At 48.5% G+C, this 19,168-nt stretch overlaps 1 protein-coding gene across 2 annotated transcripts in view; it reads left to right on the top strand.

The window, feature by feature from the left end:
- Window positions 1–526: 526 nt before the first annotated feature.
- ERG (ETS transcription factor ERG) overlaps window positions 527–19,168 on the top strand; it is a 214,924-nt gene continuing 196,282 nt past the window's right edge. Inside the window, exon 1 of one of the 2 annotated variants that reach the window (XM_053917163.2) lies at window positions 527–623. The gene's annotated coding sequence lies outside the window, so the exon portion shown is untranslated. The remainder of the gene's footprint in view (window positions 624–19,168) is intronic. The other variant, XM_053917178.2, reaches the window with a different exon arrangement.

Here is a 19,168-nt window from a genome sequence, read left to right as displayed (position 1 = left end):
TTTAACGTCTGTAACGGCCGAGCGGGGGAAAAATTACTTCTCACTAAAAGCGACAAGGAGTGAGGAGGAGCCAGCCACTCCGCGCTTCTCCACCTCTCTGTCCCGGTCCCCGCTCTCCCCTCGTCCGCGGTCCGCGCTCCTTCCCCCTCCTGGAAGCGCGTCCGTCCGGGGGGCCTGCTCTCCCGCAGGCGCCCGGGCTGGGTCGGCGCTCCCGTCGCCCCAGGCGCCGCTCCGCCGCCTACTCTTCCTGGGAACCGCCAACTCCGCGCTCAGCCAAAGCAAGCGTCCAGGTCCGCCCGCGCCGCCCGAGGGCGCGCGCACGGACACGCGCGCCCACGCGCCCCCACGCGCCCTCGGACACGCACGCCCCCGCCCCGCCCCCGGCGCGCACTCACCGCTCGAGAGTCGCGCGTCGGGGCGGCCGCCCTGCGCGGCGATTGGCGGGAGCCGGAGCCTCCCCGAGCCGGCGCCCACACCATGGGCTGAACCCGTCGGCGCCCCGGAGTCAGTGCTGCCGGCTGGGCGCGCACGGTCAGGCACGCGCGCGGGCACATGCGGGCTCGGACACGCGCGGACGCACACGTGCGGACACGCCTTCCCCCGACGGCGGAGCTCGCTTCCCGGTAAGTCCAGCGCCCAGGGCGCCGGTACCGCGCTGGCGGCTGCGGGGACGGTGGTGACCGGTGGCCGGCACTTCCGACGGCGTCGGGTCAGGTGGGGCGTGCGACCCCGGGAGGGCCCCTGGAAAACGCTCGCGGTAGGCGGTAGGAGACCCCCGGAGAGGAGCGGCCACGCCGACACCGGCCGGGGCCAGGAGAGCAAGTCGCCGGAGCCTCAGCTGGGGCGCCGAGCAAGAGGTTATTTGTTCTTGTCTGGAGTGGAAATCAGGGTTGAATTAAAGCCCACGCTTGGCTGAAAGTAGAGACCAGATGTGGGCTTGGCTGTTACTGCCCGGTTGGTCCAACGGCGCGTGGAATCGCCCTCCGAGGGCACCCCGGCCACGCGCTCCCGAGCCCGCTACGTCTCTTTCCTGGCCCGGCTCTCAGTCTGTCTTTTCACCTTCTGACACCGCAACCTGCAGCTGTTGTGCTTAGGGGCTTCCCGTGTTCCCCTTCCATTGGAAACCTGGCACGTTTAAAATGTGGACTGTCATTTTTTTTTTTATCAGCTAGTCTTTTTGGTTTCTGTTCGAAATTCACCTTCCATTTATCACTATTGTATATCGTCTGGAGGTTTTACCAAAGGCACTGCATAGAGTATCCTTAATGTTTTTAAGCAGGAGACTTAGACCCTATTGTTACTGGCGGACCAAACTGCCCGGTCAAATGGGTAGACAATTTTAATGCAAATGCGGCTTTAATACTACTTGTCCTTGATGTAACAATTTCGTTGGTCCTTTCAAAGAACATACTCATATGTGCGGCAGATTTCACACCCGTCATGTTTCTGTAGCTTCTGTGGTTCAGAAAACTTTCAGTGTGAGTTAAAAAAAGCACTTTTTATTCTTCCCAGGGTGACATAACATAAGGCACAGAGTGTATTTACCACTGGGACTATTTTTGCGTATTTTCAGTTCTCTCCAAGTAGTTTAGAGCCCTGAACCGGCCTCAGCTCTCCGTCACCTTATCACCAGGAGAACTGTCACATTCCTGGGCTTAACCCCTGCACTGCCGGCATCAGCTTGCACAGCGGACTCCTTCTTGGGGGGGACCAAGCAAGAGCAGTTACGTAAAACGCCATCGGATAAATTAATCACTGTGTCAGGGAATGGGTGGACGAATCAGTACAGTTGAAATTACAGTGCTGTCGGGAATAGAATGAGCTATGCAAACGAGTGGTTAATAAGTAAAGCTTTGTAATTCCAAAGAAAGGTTTTATGAGTGCCACAAAACATTGCAAATGCTGCTTGTGGTTTGGTAATCCGAGCTTCAATTTGAGTCAATGACTTTGGGAAATTACACTCAAGTAGTGAATGGGTATTACGTCTTTTGAGTTATTTGTTTAAGAAAATACAATTCCAGTTGCCCTGAAAATTTCAGTTTCTTCTCTTTTCTAACACTTTATCGTTACTTCATTTTATTTGTAAAAATTCAGGGTAGAATTGTGGTACGTCATTTTACATGTACCTGTGATTTCATGAGGAGTTCTTGGCTATTTAATCTGATTTGCCTTCTTTAGGTAAACTTTTGAAAATTAGTGTTTAACACCGAATGGGTTATGGAGTGGGGCTGCTTGTATGTGCGTATATAAATATCCCCCCCACCCTACTTCTGATGTGTTGTTTTGGTAGGTATTAAAGGAAAATCTTGTGGAATTTTTAATCTCATAAAATCAGGTATTTTATTTGTGGTAAGGGCTAAGATCCCAGCGGAATGCCAGATATATAAGTAAGACGTAAGCATCTCTGAAAGATGTCAATATTGATTTTTAACTTACTATTCTAAAATGTTACATATTGTGCCTATATCGATAGGTAATAAAAGACTTTAAACATTTTTTCTAAACTTAATATTAGCTGGGGTTTTTGTTTTTTTTTTTTGCTACCTCTCCTTAAACAACACCAACAACGAAATGATAAAAAGGGATTTATTTCTTCACCAGACAGAGTGGCTGATGCTTCTAAACTCTTCCGGTTTCCCAGTGGAAACGGATAGCGGGTCGGTTGGTCATCCGATCCGGGTGGTGGGGAGACACTGTCATATTGAATGAATACCAGTGCTGTCAGCTGTTTCAGGGACCCCCACTCAGGAGGTGTTGGCACAGAGACCCCTACACGTCTGGAATGCGACTTAGGGAGTGTGGGAAGCCAAATGTGGTGAGGGTAGCTGACATCGGAAATAAGTCATTGTGAGCAGAATCTCAGCATTTTGAGGCCGAGAGTCAGTTCTCGGTTTAGCCTGGGAGTTGATCTTTCTAAATGCATGTCTCTTTTGTTACCTCCTGGCTGCATCACCCTGTGTTTCCCAGGCAGGCTTTTCCAGTGAGGGGGGAACGCTGAGGGGTCCGATTTTCCTTTCCCAGTGTGCGAGGGTCCTTGGGCAGGCATTCCCAAGCAATGCAGGCCTTCAAACACAGCCTTGTGTATGATCTACATCTTAACCTTGAAACTCGGAAACCCTTTGGAGAGGTTTTTGTCAGAGAGAAGCTGGCTCAAGGGAGATATTTAAATATTTTGACTCAGTTTCAGATAAGTTTGGTCCCCGTCGGCGGCAGGGTGAGTTGGAGTTGCGGGGGAACTTTGAAAGTCACCTCAGTGATGGGTGTTGATGTAGGTCTGTGCTGTTGATGTTCATTGAATGGGTTATGGAGTGGGGCTGCTTGTACGTGAGTATATAAATATCGTTCTTGTTGGCCCTTCTTTGCACCCTCAGTGGGCTTATGAGCAGTTAGTTAATTGGTTGTACCTTATGCACACTCACTCTGCGTCTTCTCACACTTAGGGATTCCAAGCAGTCACTCTGCAGAGCAACAGGAATTTCTAGTGGCGAGACCAGCATCTGAACCCGTTTTTCAAAATCACCAGGGGTAAAAATTTCCCCCCTTTTAATGTTACCTTTTGTGTCATGCATTTTAGTATTTAAAAGGCAGAGGACCTGGTGCTCCGTGTTTGTGACGGTGCGGGTCTAGGGAAGGTGGCGAAGGCGGGTGATCTAAAATTACTTTGCTAAATTTAAGTGTAAGTGAAATGCAGACGGCGGCAAGAAATTAAAGGGTGAGTTCAAAAGGCAGCGCTGCGTCTGAGTCCTGGGTTTAAGCTAACTTTCCAGGCCTTCTGTTTTTGCAGTGGCCTGTCATGGAGGACCCTGGAGGTCCGGTCTGGAGGACCCTGACTGTGCATGAGAAGCAGTGGTTCAACAGCGAGAGCGAGAGGCTTGCCTACCTTGACTCGGTGCTGGTTCAGAAGTGTGTGCAAAGGGACTTCGGTTATGGACTTTTTCCTATTTGAAAATGACTGTGTATGAAGGCCGAAATATTCTTAAAAGTGTGTAAAATAGGTCTTTTGAATGAATTTGTCTCATTTAATTTCTAATTCTGAAAACCAGATGTGAGATCTGATCTAGGACAAGCCCTTAGCCTGTCTAAAGGTTTTTAAAACTTAGGTCCGCAGCTGCCTCTGTTTAAAACAGCCTATAATTGGAATTGTTTTGGTGGGAACGAGACTTTCACACAGGCTGATTCTTATATAGGATTCCTTTTACGAGTGATACTGATATTATTCCAATAGTCATTCCCCCACCCCCTCTGGAGAACACACCCAAACATCCCTCCAATGAGTGGAATAGAAAACAGGCACATCTACGGTGATTAGAAAACCATACAAAACTGGAAATCCTTGTTTTCTCGTGATGAAGGGTTGGTTGAGCGAAGGTTCTCAAGTCTTCGTTTAAAGGTGGGGGAGTGTGTTTGCATCTCAGTCTGACTGTAGGGGGCAGAGGAGCCGAGCCCTGCTGGGCGATGTACCACTGTTGTCTTATTCCATTAGGTCAGTGATTTTCACCCTTTTTCATCTTGTGGCACGCCTAGACTAATTACTAAAATCCTGTGGCACACCAAAAAGTGTATCTTTTGCTGATCTGACAAAAAAAAGTGTAACTTTGATTCATTCACTCGGGGTGACTACTGCTGTGTTGGCTGCTGTCATTTTTTCATTTGACAATTTAAGGGAAAAGAGCTCCGTGCCCCTGACTGCGTGTCAGGCGCTGCGTGTTTTAAAAATTCTTGCGGCACGCCGGTGGGCCTGCCGTGGCACACTGGTTGAAAATCACTGTGTTAAGTGATTCTCCATTCTTGGTGGGAATGTTCATTTTCTCTGCAGTGGAGTAGACTGTGGGTTATGGATTCTTGGGGCTTAGTAACAAGGTTCAAGTTGCACAGTAAAAGTCTGAATTGGAGCGTGCCCCTTTTCCCTTCGCGCTGGGCGGGGAGGTGTGTGTGGCCACACTGAGGACATATTAGGGGGGTGCATTCATTGCTGCCCTTGTGGAAATGGATTAGTGGGCGCTGCTGCTGGGGACACCAGGCTCGGGGCTCTTCACAACAGTAGGAGGAACCTGGGCCCTTACTCTGTCTGTGTACTACCCATTGCCTTAGTCTAACATGGCAGTTGGGATTGGCCGTGGGAAAAGTGCTCTTCCTTCCACCCTGTCTGTGTCTCTGATGCTTGGATTCTGCCGGAAGCTGGAGTGCATGGGGATCTCAGGCGTCTGAGAAGGGATTGCAAGAAGCACCTCTGAGGAGCCTGGTAGGGAAGGGAGGGAGGCTCCCCCGCATCATGGAGTCAGGAAGGTAAAGCTTCAACCTGGGAGTGAATTAAGGTGCATTTCAGGATTCTTACATGGGCACGCATAGATCTAAGCAGAGTGCAAATAATAACCAAAGAAGAAAAAGGAAATGTCTGGAAACACTAATCACTCACACTCACAATCTCAACATAAACCTTTGACGCTAAGTGTATTAGAAAGCTAAAGTTTCTTCTGTTAGGAAACACGGTAAAATCATGTAGCAAAGAAGCCGACGGCTGGCCTGGGAATGCTCTAACGGATGTCCCATGTTGCATGGGTGCTCACTGAAACCGCAGCCCGCCGCCCACGGCTGAAGCGAGTCTTTCCAAAGCTGGGGCTCTCACTCCTCGGAACTAAAGCTCTTCTGGTGCAGGGCTGTCTCTCTCGGCTGTGCCGGCAGGGCAGCGAGATGACAGAGTAAGCGAGAGGGGACGGTTGATTTGCTTCTTCAGTATCAAAATGTACTTTCTGGTGTATTTGACCCTGGCAGTGAAATTACTTCATGAGCGAGTTCTAACGTAGAAGTAACAACAACGTAGATCAAACCCAGGGCACAGGGCAGGTCTTTTCTGGAGGAGGAGTTTGGGTCCGCATATTACTGGTATTTATTCCTGTTTCTGCAACCCCCTCGCCCCCCAAAGCCCCTGCTATGGAGGCAGAAGAAGAGATCTTTGAGTGCTGCTTTTATCACAGCGAGAGGACTTCACAGCAGAAGTTGTATCAGTTCTGAAGTGGCTTGTCGTCATTTGTCATGAGGAAATTTGATTTGTGCTTGCAGTTTCCTAAGACTTGGAAATACAGGAGATTAACCAGAATGTCCCCCAAGAACAATTTCTCCTAAGTACTTCGTACCCAGATTGCAAAACGGTCTATAAAATTACCCCATCAGTATGTCGAACCCACAGTAGACTACCTTCCCGGAGGTGAAGAAGGGGGTTCATTTGTGTGCAGATTATGATTCCATTTACAACTACATTAAGCATCAACACAATTTTTTCTTTGCAAAAATTAAGCATTCAGTCATGTTAAATTTTCTTTATTAATTTTAAGCAGCCTGGAAACACATTTCTCCATCAAAATCTATTGATCACCTATTAAATAAGAGCACTGTCCTAAAAGAGAGATGGGGAGCATGGATTAATCAGGGACTGTTCCAGGGGTGTCCAACCTGTGGCCCACAGGCCACATGCGGCCCAGGATGGCCGTGAGTGCGGCCCAACACAAAATTGCAAGTTTACTTAAAACATGATGAATTTTTTGTGTGATTACATGTCACAATGTATTTAATATGTGACCCAAGACAATTCTTCTTGTAGTGTAGCCCAGAGGTGCCAAAAGGTTGAATAACCCCGGATGCTGCACCTACCTAGAAATTAGGAAAATCAACTGCAAATTTAGTGGGAAAAGCCAGAACATTTCAGCATGTTCTTGCCTATGTGCCTGCCTGAGTTATTAGTTATATTGACAACCTGTAAACAAAACCACAGCCCTTTTCACTCCGAAGAACCAAAAGCATTTTCTCTGGACACAGCGTCCTTGGGGAAGATATCCACGGGTGGCGATTAATGCAGAACGAGAAGCATGTCTGGGAATTTTGGGAGCCCTGAAGAGGCCAAGGTTGGTCTCTGGGCAGATTTAACCCAGGCTGTGCAAGTTCAGGACTCCAGCCGAGGAGGACGTTCTGGGTCACAGAAAGGCAAGTGTTAGGAAGAGAGACCCGAAAGTGTAAACTGTGTGGGGTGGGGCAAGCTGCCTTTTCAGTGCCTGCCACTGTCTTACAGTGTGTGCAAGACAGCGTGCAAGGCACCTCGGGGACAGGGAAGACTCAGGCCACGCCTTCAGGGAGTGGAACTATAGGAAGGAACTACATGTGCGTGCATGTGCCATGGGACTTAGAAAAGGGACGGATGCTCATGTCCCGGAACATAGAAAGGCGGGGCGCGCATGGGCCACGGTCTCTAAAATGGGGTGAATGCATATTCCACAAAATTAAGAAAGGGGGTGAGTGTATATTCTAACCAAAGTGGCACGTTCACCAGTGCCACTGCCCCACACCAAGTGCTCTGCGTGCTGCATTGAGGACCATGCCTCGCACGGGGCTTGCTGCGGGGCCACTGCTGGGTGAGTGTGTCATCCCACCACACAGGCCCTTCTGCCTCAGTGACTCGTGGGAGGACTTTGCTGTTAGTCTTAGCTTCAGCAGCCATTGAGGGTTTGGGTGGCTGGCATCGCCGGGAGGCCTGTGTGTGCCCAGCGCCACCAGGGCTTCCGCAGTTCCAGTTCACGTTCTTGTCCTTGTTTCTCTTTACCCTGATCTTCATTGTTTGTCTTGCATCTACTTCTAATTTAAAAAAAAAAAAAAAGCTTCTTATATTGCATATATCCCTGTCGATCTCTTTGCATCCTTTTTTGGAACGAGGTAGAGAATAGATAAAATAGTCTGTTTCGTAAGAATCATAGAATCAAAAAGTGACGTGAGCCGAACTGCAGGAACATCAGGAAGTGTTTCCCAAAGGGCAGGGAGGCGCTGGAGCTGCACGAGCGTGTATGTCGGGCCTGGGTAGGCAGCGGGCGGGAGGGTGGGAAGTGTTCCCTGGGGCCCGGGCCACATGCTGCAGGACCTGCCTGGCCCTCCCCGGGTTTCAGAGGGACCAATCTGGATGCCAGTTTCAACAACCCAAGTGCGAAGTTAAATGTAATCTTGCAAAGGGGACGGGACAGGCGAGGTTTGGAGGGTGGTAACTGACAGTGACTTCACCAGGCGGTGCAGGCAAGGGTGCATGTCTCCACAGGTCGTCCTCACCGCAGCTCTTTGAAGGAGGTGCCCGAATTGCCCCCGTTTTCCAGAGTAGCCATGTGAGTCTCAGAGCGCTAAGTCAGTGTTCCACAGGTTGTAGGAGCCAGAGTAGAACTGGACCTGGGCCACCGACTCGGACATCCATGCCTGGGCTCTGCTGCCTGGAGTCCTCTTGGTCAGAGCAGAGGGTCCCCTTACAGATGTGACAGATGGCAAGAAGGAAGCAGGCCGACCCAGAGGCTGAGCAAAGGAAATAGAATGGTAAGCCACATGTGTAGTTTAAAATTTTCTAGTAGCCGCAATAGAAAAGGAATCAGATGAAATTAATTGTAATAATCTATTCCATGTAACATATGTCTAAAACATCATCACTTCAAATGTAATTAACATAAAACATTGATGAAATATTTTACACTTTTTTTCCTATATCGAATCTTTGAAATCCAGGTGTCCTTCCCACTTACAGCACATTTTGAGTGCTCGGTAGCAATATGTACAGTCCAGTTCAGACCGTTTCTCAGAAGAGTTCAGATTTCGTAGAATTAGTAACCACCACGTCGGCTCCATGGCTCCACTGGCCATGTCACCCAAATGTCACTTTGGGACCAGGTATGACAGCACTAAAAAGTGAGAGCTGGCATGGTGTGTCCAGTCCTGAAACTGCAGTTTCCCTGTTGGAGGGAATATATGAATGTATAACTTCCACTTCTTGCTTTTAAAGAGGGCAAAAAATTCACAGTTCCCTGAATGAGAAATTTGTTTTCAGTCCAGTGCCTGCTCTGTAGCAAACTCCTCTCTGTGCTTCCTTCTAGATAGTTTGTTTTCATTATCACTTCTGCGTAGTGAGAGAATTCCACTCCCTTTGTTCTGGTTTATTTTGCCCCGTGGCAGTGCTTACTGTAAAAAAAAAAAACAAAACAAAACAAAACAAAACAAAACCCACACAAACAAAAAAACAAAAGCCCTAAACAAAATAAAACTGTGTTAAATAACATACGTGTGGCTTTTCTCAACTCTAATTGCCGTATCAAATTTAACAGCTAATTCAGCGCAGTTATTGGTAACCAAACATCGAAGGACAAAGAATACCGTCATTTATTTAACAAAAACAAAAAAAACTCCAACCTCAAAACTAACGAAAGGGGCTGTGTGTTCTAGGCTATATCGTTCTACCTCTCTGGTTGTAGGCCCTCAGGGACAAGCAGGAAAGCAAGAATATTTATCTTGTGCATGGCAGGTTCTGCCGCACTGAAGCTGAATTTGGCGGTCGAGCCCTGTTCCGTCCTCCGTGGAGTGCTGGTCCCCAGGTGCGACCCTCACAGAGGTACCTGAGGGTCTGCTCTGAGGCCTGCTGCATGTCCGCCCGATGCCGTATGCTGCGTTCCACCTCCTACTCTCCCCCGGGAGAACAAATTTAATTTAAAGTCTAAATTGTATTTGAGAAATCTGAAGCACATTAAGACTTCTTAAATAATTCACTTGGGGTTACGTTCAGTGAACATGTGTAAATATGAGAACGTGACAGGCAAGTGGTCTAAACACAGAATGAATCTGAGACCACGCTGATGGGAGCCACATGTGCCTGAACTCAGGGAGGAAAAGCCGAGTCATTGCTGGCAGCCCGGACCTGAGGCTGGCCCCGCGGCTTGTCGGGGAAGGTCAAGGTCCAGCTGCTTCTGTGCTGGGTCCTTAGGATTTGCAACATGGTCGAGGAGGACCCTGGGGACAAACTGCCAGTGTGGGATGGTCAGCTCGTGGGTGCTGCGCTTAGCTGTGGCACAGCGAGAGTGACAGGAAGCCAAGGGGGCTGCCTGCCCCAGCCCCAAATGCATTCCCCACCAGCTTCTCTGTCTGGTGTTGGCAGGTGTGAAATGGTCAAAAGGTGCTTTTGGAAGCTGCTCTATTTCGTCAAGCTGGTAGAGGCCTTTTCCCTTGAGGCTAAACAACTTTCATGCTGTGGGATGTTTGGGTGGATTGAGCCCCAGGACAAGTAACAAACAGCAGAGTCCTCTCCTGGAGGAATCTGAGCATTGCTAAGTGTTTCCCCCTCCTCCTGATCTCTTGATTCCCCCACCTCCCTTGCTGCAGCTGAAGCCCTTCTCCCTGCTTCCTTGGTCTTACTTCTTACACGCAGGGTTTTGGAATGTTGGTGGCAGAGAAGTGTTATCAGTGGTAGACTCACAAGGGGCTCAAAGAAACAAGCCCGTGAATCTAATGAAATCAGGCTACAGGTCTGAAGCGATTTTGGAAGAGCCCGCCCTCGCTTTCTCTCCTGTGTCTGGTTTTCATGGAAATTTGTGTCTGGGAATGAGGGGAATCAGAGTGGATTTGCTGCAGGCAGGTGCCTGCGTTCTTTGGCGCTGGCCATCAGGAGTCAGGTCCAGGGGCGCCTCAGGAGGTTCAGTGGGCGCCATGCAATCTTTATAAAACAGTGGGGATCTTCACCGACTTCCTGGTGTTTGAAAATTATTCATATGTCTGTCCTAGCCTGGGATTTTGAAGACAGAAAACAGGCTCTACTTACTGTCCCTGCCCTCTGCATTCACCCTTTGAAGTGGTCGCAAAGTGATTTCTGTATTCTCTGATGCTGGCACACGTAACCTCTGAGGTGATGAGTTAAATGGTCCCCTTTCTTTATCCTGCAAGGGCGTGGCCAACGCAGCCAGGAGAAGGTGCAGCCACCGCATGGTGGCCCTTTCGGGAACACAGGCTTCTTCTCCGAAAGCTTGGGAGTCAGTTCGGGTTCAACCCAGATTAAAGGAGTGCAGGTGAGGCCCAGAAGGACTTGGTTTGCACTGGCGAAGGAAGCAAGGTTACACACTGTGTTTCAGCCTCTGCAACAAGCGAGTGAGAATGAGCTGCCTGTCCTCCATTTGAGAATATATGCACTCTTCTGGGAATGAGCCTCCTTTTTGGAATGAGCACGCTTCGAAATAGACTAACGCGAGGCAAGGATGGTTTGCTGCTTTGGATACTTACTGTGGAATGGAAAGATGTCCCAAGAACTCTTTCCCTCAGAGCCGTGTAAAACCTAGCTGTTTTCGAATTAAGTAGTCATCTTTCTGCTGCATCTGCATCAGAGTATTAGCTCTTTGTTTCTTCCCTTTTTAAAGTTTTTTGGGTTTTTTTGTTGTTGTTTGTTTGTTTCTTATGCTCAGCACCCATTGGCTTTTAAAACAAGCGGTGACGTGTATGTGAATTGTTGGTTAAAGAGTGATCACTGTAGCGTAGCTCTTCGAATTCGCGGCTCACGGAAATAATCATGGGGGCTATCCTAAAGAGACTGGGGCAAATTCAGACTTTGTAACGTACCCATCACCGAGGCGGTGGTGCCAGACCCAACGAGAGATCATGGCATTTGGTGATGCAGTTACTCTCGGCTGAAATTAGTGTGTTTTAAACCCCTTTCCGTGACCAAGCCCCTAAGGAGTCTTTTCAGAGAGTTTTTCCCTGGTCACACCTCTCCATGTGAAAATTTAACACCACAGGTACAGTGTATAGGTCTGTTCAGGTATTTTACATTATACACATGAACGTATCCCTACATTTAGGTAAACCTGGGCTTTACATGTAAAAAGAAACTTTTTCTCATCCTCCGAGAAGCGAGTTAGCCTCCTTGGGAATGCGCAGCTTAAATACAATGCCAGCATTTAACTTTGGAAAGGTTCTGTTTCAGAGAGAAGATGGCAGGTGCCAGGACGGGATATCAGAAAGGCTGGGAGGAAGGGAGGAAGTCCAGATGAGCTCCGGGCGTTAAGGCCAGGGCCCTGTGTGCTGACTGTCATGTAGAGTGTGGCCTGGACACTGACAGTGACAAAATGGATAGGCCATCGAGCTGCCTGTGTGTCTCTCAGGGGCGCCATGAATGTGTGGGACAGCTGACCACACACTCTCCGCTGGACAGACGGTGACGGGGAACTGCCCAGACATCGTGCGTCCACGAAGATCAGGTGGCCTGTGGGAAGACCCCAGTCACAAACACGTGTCCCCATGCGAGGGGCAGGGTCCCCTGGCGTGTGTGCAGCTGGAAAGGCAGCGTCTACCCCTTGTCCTTGGGTGTACACGGGCACGTCCCGTGGCTGATTTAACTGCAGCTGGATCCCATCGAGGCTCATGTTTCCCCCTCCAGTAAAAATGGAAATATATGAAAAAATAAACAACCCAAAAAGACACGCTGAGTTTCAACCAAAAATCAGTCAGGAGAGAAAAACACTTGGGCCAGTGTCAAGAGAAGCAAAACGGCGCCAGCACCACGCTTTATGAAAATGGTCATTGAGTAGCATTTCCATGAAAAGGCAACTGACTCAGAGCCCGCGGGTGAGTGTTCCGTGAGGCAGAGTCTGTGCCGCCCGCCCACGCCCTGGGCCCGGCAGGAGCCGCTGCTCCTTACTAGAAGTGACCCAGCGACACTGAAAATAGGAAAAAGCACACCGGGCGCAGAGGCAGGGACAGAACGAGGTGAGCTGGGCAACTGGAGCCGCGTGCTAGGGACTGACCCTGTGTGGGAGTCTCCCCTCATCACCGGCAGCCCTAGCAGACCCTCTAGAGCTCCAAGTGAGTAGTAGGATGGCATGACTTCTAGGAAAAAAGTGGAGCGATAAGTCGCGTTACCGTGGGTACAGAAGACAAAGATGAAGTTTTAGTTTAAATGCTTCCCTCTGGCTTGTGCCATAGGAGGTGCTATGGTAGTGGGGGGGGGGCCTTCCCTCCTTTCTAAGCACTTCTGGCTGGGTAATAATCAAATTAGCATGAGGAAGATTTGGCAGGAGAAAGTTTCCAACACTTATTGGGGAGGTACGTTGTGGGGGTGCCCCAAGAATATGAGACCCAAAGATGCATTGGACAGTTGAGGTTTATGCGGCATTTTGGAGGAAGGAGCAGGAGGCAAGAGCCTGGGATTTCAAAGGGAAAGCAGGTGATTCACAGGTAGACAAGAGAGAACAAACCCGAAGTGAACAAATTCTTGCTGCCCCATCAGAAGCAGCGGGACCCAAAGGGAAGGTTAACAAACAGCTTTGTGGCACTTCTTTCTCCACGTCAGCCACGTTTAGTTTATGTCATGGTACTCAGCTGATGCCTCCTCCCTTTAAGCAGATTTTTCTGTCAGAATTCTTTCAAGCAGGTAAAGGGGGAGGGTCAAGGGTTCTTTTGGAGTCTTTTGTTTCTTAATAACCAGCTTAAACAATCAGTACCCCAAAAGGCACATTTTGGGGTGGCAAAACTTTGGTATTCTTCATAGTTCCTTTCTGGAACATTGCAAGGGCATTTGCTTTGCTCGGAGGCAGGCGGTCCAGAGCATCTCTGAGCCCCGGACGCAGAGCCCTGTATTTGGAAGGTAAAAGGCACATTTCAAACATTTTTAAGCATTTTATTGAGTTTATCGGAGTGACGCTGTTTAATGCAATTATGTAGGTTTCAGGTGTACAGCCCTAAACTACATCATCTGTATATTGTGCTGCATGTTTGCCACCCCAAGTCAGGTCTCCCTCCGTCACCCCTTACCCTCTGGTACTCACCGTGCCGTTGTCTGTGTCTGAGCTATTTGCTTTTTTTGCTTCATCCCTTCACCTTTTTCACACAGCCCTCCCCCCACCGACAGCTGTCAGTCTGTTTTATGTATCTGTGAGTCTGTCTCTATTTTGCCTGTTAATTCAGTTTGTCCATTAGATTCCACATATAGGTGAAATCATACAGTATTTGTCTTTCTCTGATGGGCACATTTCACTGAATAGGTCCATTTGCGATGAGATTCCCTTTTTCACAGCCCAGTAGTGTCCCATTGTGTAGATGTACCACAGCTTTTTTATCCACTCAACTACTGATGGGCACTGGGCCACTTCCAAATCGTGACTATTGTAAATAATGCTGCAGTGAACGTAGGGGCGCATATATCCTTTTGAATTAGTGTTTTGGGTTTCTTCAGATAAATTCCCAGAAGTGGAATTGCTGGGTCATAAGGCAGTTCCATTTTTAATTTTTTGAGGTAACGCTACAGTGGCTGCACCAGTCTGCCTTCCCACCAACAGTGCACAAGGGCTCCCCTTTGTCCATCCACATCCTCGCCAGCACTTGTTATTTGTTGATTTATTTAGGGGAGCCATGTGGCTTTAATTTGCATTTCTCTGATGGTTAGTGAGGTTAAGCATCTTTTTGTATATCGATTGGCCATCTGTATATCCTCTCTGGAGAAGTGTCTATTTGGGTCCTTTGCCCATTTTTAAATTCGATTGTGTTTTTTGTTTTTTTTTGTTTGTGGTGTTGAGTTGTATAAGTTCTTTATAATTTGTGGGTATTAGCCCCTTATCAGATATATCATCAGGGAATATGTTCTCCCATTCAGTGCATTATCTTTTAATTTTGTTGATAGTTTCCTTTGCTGTGCAAAACCTTACAGTTTGATGTAGTCCCATTTGTTTATTTTTTTGATCTTCTAAGAGTCAATACTTATTTTGCTCTTCCTTTTTGAGGGAATTCCTGTTGAACTTAATAATTGGGACTGTTGACTCAAAACAGTCTAGGAATCTAGGAAACATTAATGATCTTGACCACCAGGGGTAATGTTGTTGTGGGGTCCATGTCTGTCCCCAGCAAAAATATATACTGTTTTGTTCCCTGGGCCACTTCCGAGTTGTTTCGCTGTTTCGCGCAGTTTTACTTATTACGATTTTTGAGTGTCATTTCCCCCCAAATCTTTTAATACATGTAAGCTATTACATATATTATATGGGGTGGGGCAAAAGTAGGTTTACAGTTGTTTGAATGAAAATAATACAATAATTAATACGTAGTACTAGAATAAACTGTTTCATGTATTCACAACTGTGAACCTACATTTGTCCCACTCTGTATATATGATCTATTACACGGATTACGGTATTTATAATACTGCTGTAAATATTGTGATAACCTCACCACCAGAATCAGGAATTTAGGATAAGCGTCTCTCCCTCAGATAACTTACTCAGTCAAAGAAGTCCGGGTAGAGCCCCGGTCCTTCCAACTCTCACTCCCGGCTGATCTGGCAGGTAGAAAAGACCGTGTGGTGGGCCGATTCCCTCGTACAGACTGCAGCGCCTCCAGTCCGCCTGCCGGAAGGCTGCAGGGTGCCCAGAAGCCACACCTGAGCAGAAGCCTTCCCTAGACAAGAAGGGCCTAGGAAGAATGCTTTTGTCTTAGAGAAGTTGAAATCTTCTCTAAGAACACATTTGCAAGAGAAAGATGCCTTCCCATCTTGTTGTAATAAATACAGGCTTCTTTTGAAGGGGTTTGTCTGCTTAGTAAGAATACTGCTGGGTCAGTTTGCAGACAGAATGCCACCCTGACCAGTAGCCACATTTTTCACTGGAATCAGCCAGCCAGTCATCACCCCTGCTTTGCTGGCGTGGCCTCCATTCAGGGGGCATCATCTCCCAAGTGAATCCAGGGGTGCCCCCTGCAGACATGAGAGAGCGTGGCTAGAAAGACCCTTCTAGGGAAGAAGACCAGCTCCACTGGCACTGATTGAGAGGGTGGGATGGAAAGGGACGTGGGTGTGCAGAAGGGACATGCTAGTCCCTTGGGACCCTGGCTCGCCATAGCCCTGGTAGGAGATCAGTGGTTTCTGTGGACACTCAGCTGTGAGTCACCCCCCGCGGAGGATGGACAGTTCGTCACCCTGGCCCACATCACCAGTGGACATACCCCTCAAGCCCTCTGCTCTTCTTTTCTCATATTTACTTGAAATCTCTCTGAACACATGGAGGCCACATAAAACCATAATTTAATTACTCTGTACATTGACCAAAAATAGGACTGTAAAAAATTTCAAATGATCTTGCCTGACCTGAAAATGGCAACACACAGGTGCATACTGATCCATTTGTCTGGGAGAGCTCCCCAGAGACAAAGGAGAGGCTCCCCTAATTGCCTTGTTTTTAGGCAAATGTTGAATCCAAACGCACAGTTTGATTGGTCCAAATAGCACTGTCCTGATTGGTCAGAATTGCGTGTTCTGATTGGTCATCGTGGAGCTGCTCTTGATGGGTCAGTAAAGATGCAAGTGAGGCTGTAACTGCAGAGCTCAAATTAGATGGGGCAGGTGTCTGCTCATCGGTCTAACAGCGATTCCAGAAACTTACTTGTAAGGGCCAGCCCAGATGCAGGGACTCAGTGCGGGAGGCATGGCGGCCCCGCCTGTGGGTTCTCCCTGACATGCAGCCTGTGTGAGGGGCCACCTTTAAACCAAGACTGCTCGACTCTGGCTCTAAATTTGAGCCCAGGTAACAGTAAAGAGTCCTTTTTGGCAGGTATATATTCCCTATCAGAGTCAACATGTCACGGCTGAGTTGAATGTCCCTCTGACCTTTTGAGTGTTGTCCTCGTGGTTTGGGGTGTCGGAGATGACTGAGCGGAGGAGGTGCTTTTGTTCTTCAGAACACCTGACTTTCCATGTGCAATCTGAAGACCTCTTCTAGCAGAAGAAACCGTTTTGCCTCTTGAATAAGAAGACCAGGGTCTGCATGGCTCTGGCACATGCCAGGGCTAGAAGGTGGAAGGGCTGTGTCCTCGCTCTGTCCCCGGCAGGCTTGTGTCCCCACTGGCTGTAGGGGAGGGTCACAGAGTGCGTGCGGGCTCCCTCGGATGTCCAGAAAGATGTGTTTGTTTCCCTACTGCAGGTTTTAGTCCTGAGACTACCAATTAAACCATCCCATAAATCCTCCATTCCAGGGAGTAGCGCCTAATTTTAGATTTCCTGCTTGCTCCAGTGTCCTGATGGCTAGTAGCCGGCAAGAGGCTGGGTCCAGGAAGCAGGCTGTGCCGTGTGTGAAAGCCCTGTGCTCACAGATCTGGGGTCGGTCTTAATCCCCTGACCGCCTTTATGTTAAGTTTCAAAAACTTCTGAAGATAATGACTTAGAACTGTGCAGCTTCCTTGGTCCTTTCTGGTGGACCACTTTGATACAAAACATAAGGGAAGGTGGGCACTGGGCAAGGAGTGGGCATCAGGGTGGGGACCGTGAAGGACAAAGCTGATGGCACTTCTCCCATCTGTGCTGGGAACACAAGGGGCCACGCCCTCCTGGTGTTTCCTGCTCCAGGGTCCACTGTAACTCAGCCCCTTCCTCCCATTGGAAGCTTCTTCGGAAAACACATCCATGTTGTGCATGTCTGTTAGCATCAGCTCTTCCTTCGTCTCCCCCTTCAGTGCCCACCAGTGATGCTGAACAGCTTCGGGACTGGGCACAGTGCTGGTGACATCCTCGCTGTCTTTCTTGTGGTCACAAAGCCAAGTCTCTGGTTTTCCGATATCATTACAATAACAACCCCCACCCTCACCCCACCCTGCAGACGTTTGTGAGGGTGCATTCCGAAGGCCAGTGGGTGTGGCAAGGTTAGAAGGATAGCCTGGGTTTGCGGCAGCCCGACTTTGTTACCTACAAAGGAAAGACGAAACCCCTGGGAAAGTCGTTCGCCCTGAAGAGACTTGGCAGGCAGCTCGGGCCCTGGAAAGCTGCTGGTGAGTGTTTGGGTGTGTCTGTGTGTACAGATTTACTGGTCAGAGCGTGGGTGGGGTGTGAGCTGAAATCTATACGCACAGTGTTAAAATGCTGACCACTCACAAGTGACGTGCCTAAGCGTTTTTGAACTTTAGAAGGTAGTGTCTCTAATACTTTGCTTATTGCAGAAATGTTAGAACATACAGATAAACAAAAGTATTTAAATTAAATCTTTCCACACTCAAAGACATTATGGCTGTTACCAACGATGCATTTAATTCCAGAATGGTAGTAATTCTTTTATATACACTTTTTCCCCACGATTGATGATATTGCATATACATTTTGATAATCTGTTTTTTTACCTCAACAGCACATTGTATCTGTCTATGACAATGGATATGCTTAATGAAATGCCTTTTTTCTGCCACACTATTTTAAGACTGTCTAGGATTCCATTGGCCCTATCATGATAGATTTAGTTAGTCCTCTCTGTTACACAGAGTACTTAGGCTGTTTCCAGTTTTCTTTGGTATAAACCAAGAGTTCTCCCTCTTGGCTGCATAATACAGATTCCCAGGCCCCACCAAAGACCAATTACATCAGAGTGTCTTGTGGGCGAGGCCCAGGAATCAGCATTCTCACATACTTTTATGGTTTAAGGTCACTGTTGCAAACTGCCCTGTAGACTTTACCAAAGAGTAGGATCCATTCTTGGAAGTGGAACTGTGGGATCAAGAGCAGGTGTTTTTAGTCTTTTGAAATATGCTGCCAAATTACCACTCAGAGTAGTTCTGTTTGTCTTTAACGCGTGGTGAAAGTTGAAAACTGTGCATGTATGCATAGCACCTGAGAGCTACACCGAGCTGTTTGGCTTTTGCTTCGTTATGTTATATTGTGACATGACTGAATTAAACAACTCAGCATGTCACTAAGTAATGAAGGGGAGTTGGCTTGGTGCCTCTTTCTCCCCAAAGGTGGTGCTGGGGCCCAACCAGGGGCGGATGCCAAGGCCCCAACAAGCAGGGGCCATCCTGCGGGATCCAGCCTTATGGCTCGTCTGGACCCCTGGCCCGTCCTCAGGGGTTGCTGCACATCCATCCATTCTTGACTCACTCTCAAAGTCCCCCACATTTTTTATTACTTTTCTAATTTAATTGTTGTTTTTATCAAAGTAATGCAGAGGTGTCGCTTTTAAAAAGTCAAGTAGTATTTCTGGGCTCATAATGAAAAGCACCTTCCCTGAGGAAGCTCTGTCCTGGTAGCCGTCCTTCTGTCCTGTAATGCTCCGCCTCTGTGAGTCCCAGGCTCCTGCTGCTCCTCACGAGCCTTCAGTTTCCTGTTAAGGAAGCTGAGAATGTGGCTCAAGCCCCCACACCCCCATCTCCTGCTTCTCCCCCCTTCCGGCGTCCCTGAACGCGGTCTGGTGAAACGCGTGCTCACTGCTAACCTACTGTCTGCCAAGCAGGGGTGAGCCCCACTGTGTGCTGCGAGCAGTCTGTCTTCTCCCAGACTTGGGCCCTGGGCCCTGAGTGACGAAGGCTCCCTGAGCTCAGCAGGAGGGGCGTGTCCTCTCAGGTGGTGGAGTGTTCTCAGGAACCTCTCAGGGTTTGG

Source organism: Desmodus rotundus, chromosome 2, assembly GCF_022682495.2.
Source record: "Desmodus rotundus isolate HL8 chromosome 2, HLdesRot8A.1, whole genome shotgun sequence".
Classification (NCBI taxonomy): Eukaryota; Metazoa; Chordata; class Mammalia; order Chiroptera; family Phyllostomidae; genus Desmodus; species Desmodus rotundus.
The sequence above is the reverse complement of the archived record's forward strand: the minus strand, read 5'-3'. Positions and strand labels throughout refer to the sequence as shown.